Raw genomic sequence first — 10,554 nt, forward strand, 5'->3', positions numbered from 1 at the left:
GTCACTGAGGTTGTGAGCTTCTAAAAGAAGGTTTCCCCACCCACTCCAGTCTCTGTGTTTTAGCATTTAATCAATCGTCTGCTGATTATAATAATACTGCAGCATGTGAGCACAAAGTGAGATGATGAAGAGGTGTATTGCAGTCAATTGCTCCTCTTGACTAAATTGCAAAAGACACAAAACATATATTGTTTGGGGAAGCATAATGAATGCATTGTCCAAAGACTGAAAAAAACAACCACTTTGCGTGCATGGTAGCCAGCTTTGGATTTCAAAACTACTGGAATCAGCTTCCGGGAAGAAAGTGAGTATGCCCAGTGAGGACAGTCTCTGCTGTGTTAAGGCTGGAGCCTGGAAGTATCAGGAACAGAAACATGGAGAAACTGTGAGACTCCAGATTGCTTTCTGAAACTCCCATTTCCCCTGGAAATGAGTGTCTGTCTACATCTGGAGGGACACAGATTCCCAGTTGCCAACCAAGAAGGAGAAAGGAGGAATCAGAAGCTGATAGGCGTGGAGCCCAAAGGAATCTAAATGCCACTCTTCCAACCTAAATCAACCTTTGCTGTAACTTTGTAGAGTTTGGACCACAACCGCCATCATTCCCAGCCAGCAGGGCTGTGCTTCCATCAACCCCAGCACCATACAGCTGTGCTGGCTGGGGCTTATAGGAGTTGTATTCCAAAACATCTGGAGGGCACCAAGTTGGGGAAGGCTGTTTTTGAAAATCAAACTGCGTGGCCCATTATTCTTCCACCCACTGCAACTGTTCTCAAGTTCTTAAAAGCCTATTAAACATCCTGTTCTAAACCCACAATTTAGTGAATTAATCAATCCATCATATTGATAAATTGACCAAGGCTTTCAGACCTAATTATAAAGCTCTTTTTTAATTCTAGCTTCTTTCCTTCAAAGTGTTTGCTGGCTTTGGGCCATCTGCAGATTGGATAACTACACGCTCCACTTCTTTCCTCAATCCGTGGTTTAAAAAATTTGAACAGCACTTGAGCCAAGATAAAATCCCGAGGAGTATAATTTCATGAACTGAGGGCTTGTCTGCACCAGAGCAAAATGTGGATTTGCAACTGCCTGTCTCCCCAGTAATATAGGGGTGTCCACATGGCATTCTCCTCATTCCTATGTTGTCCTTTATCCCTTTAAATGTGGGTTTTTCCTGATCTTGGTCATTTGGTTTTTTTCCCAAGTGAATTTTTATTGTTTTCCTTACATATTCTTTTCCAACAAATTGTAATAGCACCATACATTCCCTTTGACTCTGCCGAGTCGCGACCCCCCTCCCTCCCCACAACTGGTATATTTATCCTCTTTCCATCACGCACATCATTCTCATATTAGTACTATTATACATTGGAGGTATTATGTCAATCCTGCTAGTGTCTTGACCTCTTTACAATTCTTCTTTAAATATTCAATAAATTTACTCCAGTTATTTTGGTATCTTTGATCTCCCTGGTCCCGGATCCTCCCTGACAGTTTGGCAAGTTCTGCATATTCTGTCAACTTCGCCTGCCACTCCTGAATAGTTGGTATGTCTTGTACTTTCCATCTTTGGGCCAGAAGGGTCCTCGCGGCAGCTGTAGCATACATGAACAGATTTTGATCTTCTATTTTAATTTCTGTTCCTATTAAGCCTAATAGACACGCTTCCGGTCTTTTGGGGAAAGTATATCTAAATATTTTTTTGAGTTCATTATAAATTGATTCCCAAATTTTTTTTACCTTATCACAGGTCCACCACATATGGAAATAGTCCCCATCTGCCTTTTTACATTTCCAACATTTCCTTTCTTTTTTCCTATACATTTTAGCTAATTTTACTGGCGTCAAATGCCATCTATACATCATTTTTAGCAAGTTTTCCTTTAAAGTCATGCATCCTGTAAATCTCAAACCCTCCTTCCATAATCTTTTCCACGCATCCAATTCAATGTTATGCCCAATATCAATTGCCCATTTTATCACTGATTCCTTTACTTCTTCGTCTTTTGTATACCATTCTAGCAATAAACTATACATTCTTGATAAAATTTTATCTTTACAGTCTATTAACTCGATTTGGAATTTTGATTTTTTATCTTCGAACCCATTTCTCTTTTTATCTTCCTTTAATAAGTCACTGATCTGGTGGTATTGCAGCCACCCTGTTAACATCTTTTCAATTTGGTCATATGGTTTGAGCTTTATCCCTTGGTCTGTTTTCCTAGTAATATCCTCATATGTTACTCTTTCCCCTTCCATGTTTACTTTTTTTGTTGTCAACACCTCAATTGGTGATATCCACCACGGTGTCTTTCTTTCCAGGAGGTTTTTATTCCGATCCCATACTTCATATAAAGATTTCCTAATCACATGGTTTAGAAAACCTTTATGCACCTTTACTTTGTTGTACCATAGGTACGAATGCCAACCGTATCTATTGTCGTGGCCCTCTAGATCTAATAGGTCAGTGTTTTCTAAAGTCAGCCAATCTTTTAACCATACCAAGCATGAAGCTTCATAATATAAAGTCAGGTCTGGTAAATCAAAACCTCCTCTCTCTTTCTTATCTACTAGTATCTTCATTTTTATCCTTGGCCTTTTCCCCTGCCAGACAAATTTTGCTAATTTTTTTTGCCAATCCTTAAATTGTCTTATCCCTTTTACCACTGGTATTGCTTGAAATAGAAATAACAGTCTAGGTAGTATATTCATTTTTATCACAGAGATTCTGCCTAATAATGACAATTTTAGTCTGCTCCATATATCCATATATTTCTTAATTTCTTTCCATACCACCTCATTGTTGTCCTTGTACAGGTTTATATTTTTTGTTGTCATCCAAATTCCTAAATATTTTATTTTTTTAGCTATCGCGATTCCTGAGTCTACTTGTAATTCTTCCATCTCTTCTTTCTTCAGATTTTTTGCTAGCATTTTCATCTTGTTTTTGTTGCGTTTAAACCCTGATACCTTCCCAAACTCTTCCATTCTTTTTATTGCCTCTTTCACACTTTGTCTTGGTTCTTCCAACGTTAAGACTAGATCATCTGCGAAGGCTCTTAATTTAAATTCTTTTCGTCCCACCTTAATGCCTCTGACTTCTGATGATTCTCTTAGCTTCTTGTTCAAGACCTCTAGGACTGTAATAAATAGCAAGGGAGACAAAGGACATCCCTGCCTAGTACCTTTAGTTATCTCAAAGTTATCTGATATGTTGTTATTAATTATTAACTTTGCTTTTTGGTCCGAATAGATCGTGTCAATACCTCTCAAAAAAATTTCACCAATTCCTAATACTTTTGGACTTCCCAGTGATTGAAAAAACCCACATTTAAAGGGGGTAAGGTCCAGGACAACACTGGACTGGGGAAGACATAATGTGGACATCCCTGCAGTAATGGGGGACAGGCAGCTGCAAACCCACATTTTGTTCCAGTGTGGACAAGCCCTAAAGATTCCACCGAGGCTTCCTCCCAGGTAAGTGCCATCCTATACATGTATACTCAGAAGCATAGGTGCCATTTCTGAGGGGTCCTGGGGGCCTAGGCACCCACAAAATTTCCACTGTGGCTGCCTCGTTGGGCGACCCAATGTGTTGCACGTGTGCTGTCACATGTGTGATGCCCTGTGATGTCACACATGCAACACATTGGGTCGCCATCTGCATGGAGCCATGGGCAGAGGCCTCCTCCCGAACATGTGTGCTCCCCCGCCCCACCCACGTCACACATAGCTGTCAACTGTCCCTTATTTGGCGGGAAACTCCCTTATCCCAGCGCTGTGTCCCGCTGCTGTCCCGGATTGATGTCCCTTAAATTTCCCGGGTTTCAAAGGACGCAGCTCCTCTCCCTCCCTCCCTCCCTGCTGGCCAGGGAGGAGGGAGGCTCCAACTGTGTTGCTTGGCTGCCCGGCCCGCCCTCCTCCGGCCTCCTCTCACCAGCCTCGGCCCCTGAGAGCCCCTCCCCGCCGGGAATGGCAGGAGCCTCAGGCCCTTCTGCCGCTATCCTCCTTGCGGCTGCCAAACTGAGCATCTCTGCCTGGGGCCTCCCCTCTGCCCACTGCCGCCGCTCCCGCTAGGCCATACTGCGGCTGCACGGCTGAAGGACCTGGATGAGATGGGCAGCCTGTGAATTGCTGAGGAGCCTTGAGAGGAGAGCGAGGGCAACCACAGAGAAAGCAGTTCAGACAGAAGAGGAGGAGGCAGGTGTTCCAAGGGCTAACCATAGAGGGGGAAAGCGGAGGAAGGACCGCAAGTGCTTCTCCCATAGATTTGTAGTGGTAGACTAGCATAGATGGTCTAATCTGTGGATTTACTTCAGGTGCTTCCCCCCCCCCCTTCCTCCCACCCCGCCTGATGGAACTGAGAGCTGCACATGGAACACGAGAGAAAAGATACAGAACTGCAGCAGCATCTTCGTAGCTTGGACTTTGTTTTGCGCGAAAAGTGGTTGCTGCTTGTAGTTATTTAATTGCAGTGTTTCATCAGCTGGTGTCTTGAGCAGCAACCTCTGGAAATGAAGGGCTAAAAACTGGTGCTGCTCTCCCAAATTATCTGGTCCCTTTTAACTTCATATTTCAATTGGTTAACTAAAATCCCTTATTTTGGCTGCTGGTCCCTTATTTTCAAATCTGTAAGTTGACAGCTATGAGGTTACCACTGTGGCGACCAGGCTAAGACCTCCAACGTGAGGCCTCCACCAAGGCCCACCGTGGCTGGGCCACACTTCCGGAAGCACGTCCACAGCCACAGTGGGCCCCAACAGAGGCCCCACAGAAGAGGCCGAGGCCCCAGTCGGGTCTCCGCACCAGCAGCACCAGAGAGGCAAGGCTGCGGTTGGCGGTGGCAGTGGGCAGAGGCTGAGCAGAGCACACGCGACATCATGACGTCACGTTAAGTGTGCATCACTGGGCACCCACAACCTGGTTCCCAAGTCACCTGGTGTCAAGCGAAATGTACTTTGTTCACGCTCAGTGATAATATTGTTATATCAGTTCTGTTTTGAGAAGGTTGTCAGTCATAACTGCTGCCTCTCCAACCACTGCACAGCACTGTCATAGTTCTCTTGCCCCTCTGCCCACTTTGGAATCCTTCACCCCTACATTTCTGGGGCTGCACCTGGAATTCTGTCACTTAAATCCTAGGCCTAAAAGCAGCCTTTTGCCAACCTGGGTGCCCTTCACATATTTTGAACACCCACCAGTCCCCTCCAGATGTTTTCTGCAAGAGGCTCAAGCTGGTGCACATGGTTCCCCCTCCCCTCCTCATTCAATCCCCACAACAACCCTGTGAGGTAGGTTAGGCAGACTCTGGGCAGCTGGGGGGGGGCAGATCTGGCCTCCTTTAACTCCCAGGCTGTCTCCAGTTGCATCAGGCAGTGACCTTTGTGGAGGAGGATGGTGGGGGGCTGCGGAGGAGGAGGAGGAGGAGGAGGCGGGAGAACACTTTCCATTTCACCTCAAGCGGCAAAACATCCTGGGATGGCCTGCTTCCCACAAACATCAGGGAAATCAAGCCCGGGGTCAGGATGGGGAGAGTTTGTTTCATTCAAGCTCACATTTCTCTTGCTTGTATAGAAGAGGGTAGCATGGAACTCCTGTCAAGATTGCTTAGTGACGGCTTAATGGGATAGAAAAACTTGAAGGGTGCTCTGCAGCGGCAACGAAGAGGCCACTTTGCGTCCCACATGCACACCATGGTGTGCCCAGGCGCCCAGCGACACCGATTGCGCAGAGCCTGGAAAGGACCACCAGCACAACGCAAAAGGAGACGCGCTGGAGTCTGCAGGCCCCCTGAGGAGCGGGAAAAGGCCAGCCTCCTGGCGCATTATCTCTGGTGCCGAAACCCTTGGCAGCCCCTCCAGGGCAACTTCTTAGAAATTGTCTGTTGTGTGCACAGAGAGAAAGGGAGGGAGAGAAGCACAGGCGTTCCAGGCCAAGCCAACATTTTCTCATTATTACAACATCCTTTCTAGGGCCACATTCCCACCAAACGTTTAAAGCACTATGATACCACTTTAAACAGTCCAGTTATTAAAGAGAGGGAGAGAAAGTTAATCATTTTATAAACCTTTACCACCCCCACCACACACAATTACTACACCCACCCACGCAGAGAGGGAGCTTTTCAACCAATACACTTTAGCCTTTCCTTACAGTTTGCACTGGACTTGAACCCAATGCCCTCAGCAGCTAATCCTCAGCAACTTTCCTGGCAATTCTAACATTGCTTAATAATCCAGCATGAACTCACTGCCCCAACCCAGCCTGCTTTTTCTCAGGCTGAGGGCTGGAGCCATCCTTGCTGGAGGGGAAAGCCTTGGCTGGGAGGCTAAATCCCCTACGATAATGGATGCCCCTTGAGGACCTGTGAGGTTCTTCGCCAAACTTTCAACGAGACCAGGGAAAATCAGCCCATGTGGAGATCTGTGCCATAGGGGTCAGGATTCTGAGCAGCAATGCTTCACAGGGACTTCCCAAGACAGAGTGTCTGTGGTTCACAGGAAAAGGCATAAAATGTGCTGTGATTTCTTCCTACATGCCAGGGTATATCTTCCAACATTTCTCCAATGGAAATAGGGATGTCCTATTTCTTCTTCTTCTTCTTCTTCCTCTTCTTCTTCTTCTTCTTCTTCTTCTTCCCTTTATTATTTATGCCCCACCCATCTGACACTTTGGGTGGCTACTAACATATATAAAAAACATAACAAAACATTAAACATTAACAAAACTTCCCTATGCAGGGCTGTCTTCAGGTGTCTTCTAGTAGTTGTATAGTACCTTATCTCCTTGGCTCGGGGGTCGCATAACTCCATACCCTCCAACTTACCCTCCGATGAAAATAGACACATCCTAAGGAAAAGCGAGACATTCCAGGATCAAATGAGAAACAAGGACGCCTTCTTTAAATCCGGGACTGTTCCTGGAGAATGGCGGCACTTGGAGGGTCTGCAAATGGTGCCAGGAAGGTGGGCAGGGACGGCCTGCTTAAATCTTTCCATTTATTCTTAAACCTTAAACTGTTCTCCCCCTCCCCACAAACCACTGTCCTATCGCACTACCATGGTAGGGGAACTGGCAAGATTGATGCACCGGCAGAGAGAGGTCCGTGAGTGTTGCCCTCTTGCACACTTCCTCTTGTCCTGCCTTCCCCTGGGAGAAAAGATGGAGACTGAACAATTTTCTGCGTTGGCTGCTCTGAGCTTCCTGGCTGTGCTGCCACCATCCCTATCATACTTGCCCTGAATTCTAGGAGCCTTTTCAAAAAAAAGTTTACACCTGACAGATCAGCTGTTCCAGAAGATGGAAGGGAGAGGGGTAATGTTCACCCAGCCACCTCCCCCTGCTTCACCCCACAGCTTTGGCCCCCTTTGCTGTTTAGTCATTTAGTTGTGTCCGACTCTTCGTGACCCCCTGGACCAGAGCACACCAGGCACTCCTGTCTTTCACTGCCTCCCGCAGTTTGGTCAAACTCATGTTGGTCTCTTTGAGAACACTCTCCCACCATCTCGTCCTCTGTTGTCCCCTTCTCCTTGTGCCCTCCATCTTTCCCAACATCAGGGTCTTTTCCAGGGAGTCTTCTCTTCTCATGAGGGGGCCAAAGTCTTGGAGCCTCAGCTTCAGGATCTGTCCTTCCAGTGAGCACTCAGGGCTGATTTCCTTCAGAATGGAGAGGTTTGGTCTTCTTGCAGTCCATGGGACTCTCAAGAGTCTTCTCCAGCACCAGAATTCAAAAGCATCCATTCTTTGGTGATCAGCCTTCTTTATGGTCCAGCTCTCATTTCCATACATCACTACTGGGAAAACCATAGCTTTAACTATACGGACCTTTGTCAGCAAGGTGATGTCTCTGCTTTTTATGATGCTTAAAAAGATGGGCCCCTACCAGCCCTGAAATTCAAAGTGCTGTTTTTATACCTCAAAGCTCTAAGCCTGGGATGGAGAACCTCTTTTCAGCCCAAGGGATGCATCTGCTTCTGGTCAGCCCCCAGTGGGGGTGGGACCAGGAGCAAAAGTGGGTGGGGCAGCAAATGTAAATGTTACCTTTGTACAGCAGCCTATCGTTTCCATGCACAATCCTCTCCACTTTCCACGCAGGCAAACAGGAGGCAAGTTCAAGGACACTTTCCAGCCAGAGAAAAATGATTGTGGAGAGGGTGGGGTGGCCTGGGGAGAGTTTTGTGGGCATGACCGAGAGGCCGGGGGACATCATGTGGCCACTCTGGCCCTACATAATTTTGGGCCAGGTAAATGGAAGGACCACCTGTGCCTGTAGGAACCACTTTGTCCTTTGGATCAGCTTGGGAGGCCCGGCTTGTTCACTCACCTTGGGAGGCCCGGCTTGTTCACTCACCTTTAAGGTGCGTCCAGTGGGCAGGCTCTCCGCCAGGGCCTTCTCTAGGGAACGGCCTCCCAAGTGATGGAAGCCTGGTCGCTGCTCTTCTCAGAGAGACTTTTAAAAGCAGCCTGCTTCATGTGGTTTTTAACCAATTTGGGGCTTGTTTACTACTGTCTGAACAGTATTTTAATGTGTTGCTGTTTTCGGGTGTGGGGTCGAGTTGTTTTGATTTTCATTTTGAAATTTTAATATATCGCATTACTGTGGTTTTATGTTATACTTTACCTTTGTCCAGAAGAGCAGTTTATAAATATTAAAATAGATTTTTTAAAAAATATTTAAAAAGATTAAAATAAAGCAATTATTTCCAATTGTTATTACTAGCCAACCTAAGAATGGACATTTTTGGTTTTGTGCTAAAGTCGCAAAGATTGAAACCACTGCTGCCATTATGTCTCCTGCAGCTGAGCCCTTCCCCCATGGATTTGGACAGCTAGCTTTTGCCCATTTCCTTTCTCTCTTCCTCCCTTTACATTTTCATTTTAGCTGTTGTGCACCACCACCTCTACTACTACTACTACTACTACTACTAGTAACAACAACAACACCAACATGAATACGCAAATATTCAGCTTTGGGGGGGAGGGCCGTTGAGTGAAATGGCTAGTGTAATAAGGTGGCACCCACTTTAGCTGTGGGGACAGTTGTGTTGTGGGATTGTAACAGGGATTAGAGCTCTATGGGACCTTCCAGTCTGCGTGGGAGCAGGCTCATACACTAGAAAATGACGGCTGCACAATTAAAGCTGTTCTGGAGCTCTTTCACAATAAACCCATTTTCCAAAATATCTGACTTTTTGCAATAAGGAAAGTGATGGGAAAACACATGCCTGACGCAATGCAGTATCATCTCCCTGCAAACAAATCAGAATAAATGCACAAGCAGAGCTGATATCATCTAGCTTAACCTCAAACTTTGTGCAAACAGATCTGAGTGGATGCTTAATAAACATGCATTCTAAAAGAAACACAAATAAACTGCCACATGGAGTCACAGAGGCTGACCTGCTTCCAGCTAGTTGCAAAAAAGGGAAAATAAAACAAAAGTCTCAGTATCACTAAACTAGAGGGCCCTAATGTGGAAGAAGCTGGTGTGTGAACATACTATTTTGGTTTCTAGGGTTCAGGAGTCTGTTGCCCCCATTTTCTCAAAGCACAGCAGCCGTTATCTGAAAATACCTTGCTGTCCCTCCTGCATTAGACCTGGGAACTGCCAGTTCTCCACATTTCTTAAGCCTGAAATTCTCATGCTGGGCCGGACAGTTTGGTGTGGTGGCGTGGATTCTTTCTCCCCCTGTTCCCTCACGGCCATTCAATTAAGATTAATCATCTGGAGGGTGGCCAAGTTAAACTCTGGAGAGGACGGGGCCAGAGCGATCTCTCAACCATCGCTCCAAGGGGCCCACCAGCACCAGTCTGTTCCTGCAGCTTGTGGGAAAGGCTAGGAAGGAGGCCAAATCTGCTTGTGGTACAGTGCTTTTCCCAGCCCCTCTCGCCTTTGTTTGCATCTACAGGGCTGCGTCGGGGCTATTTCTGACGCAGGCTGCTTCATCTGCAGGCCGCCTCCGTCCTCCGCCCAGAGCGAATCTTCCACGGCCCCCTGCTGAGCAGCGACACGGCTCATTCTGCAAGGAAGAGGCGAAGGCCGGTAAAGGGGTCATTTCCTGGCTGCACAGAATTGACTTCACAGGCTTGGGCAGCCTGGTGCCCTCCAGATGTTTTGGACTACCACTCCAGCTGGCTGGGGCTGATGGGAGTTGTAGTCCAGAACATCTGGAGGGCACCAGGCTGCCCAAGGCTGCTGTAAACAGCCAGAATAGGCCGGTTCATCAATACAAGCCACTGGTCGAATTTGGAACAAAATCAAAGCTCAAAGGCTTTTTAAACAGTCTGCATATTCCTTTTCCATACGGCCATTTGCTTTGAGGGATCCTAACTCCGCTGCTGTTATCAGGAAGACCAGCTCTGAGGAGCCATTCCTTTGCCTGCAGCTGAGGGGCCTAAAAACAAGGCTCTGGCAGAGTCTGTGTTGCTGCTCATGCCAGGGCTGGGGAGAAGCAGACATTGGGCCAAAAAAGTACAAAATTGTCCCTGCAATTTGAGGAGAAATGCCTTTGTGAAATGGCCCCTTCCAAAAACGCATTTCTCTGAATGATATAG

Source organism: Podarcis pityusensis, assembly GCF_964106645.2.
Source record: "Podarcis pityusensis genome assembly, chromosome: 8".
Lineage (NCBI taxonomy): Eukaryota > Metazoa > Chordata > Lepidosauria > Squamata > Lacertidae > Podarcis > Podarcis pityusensis.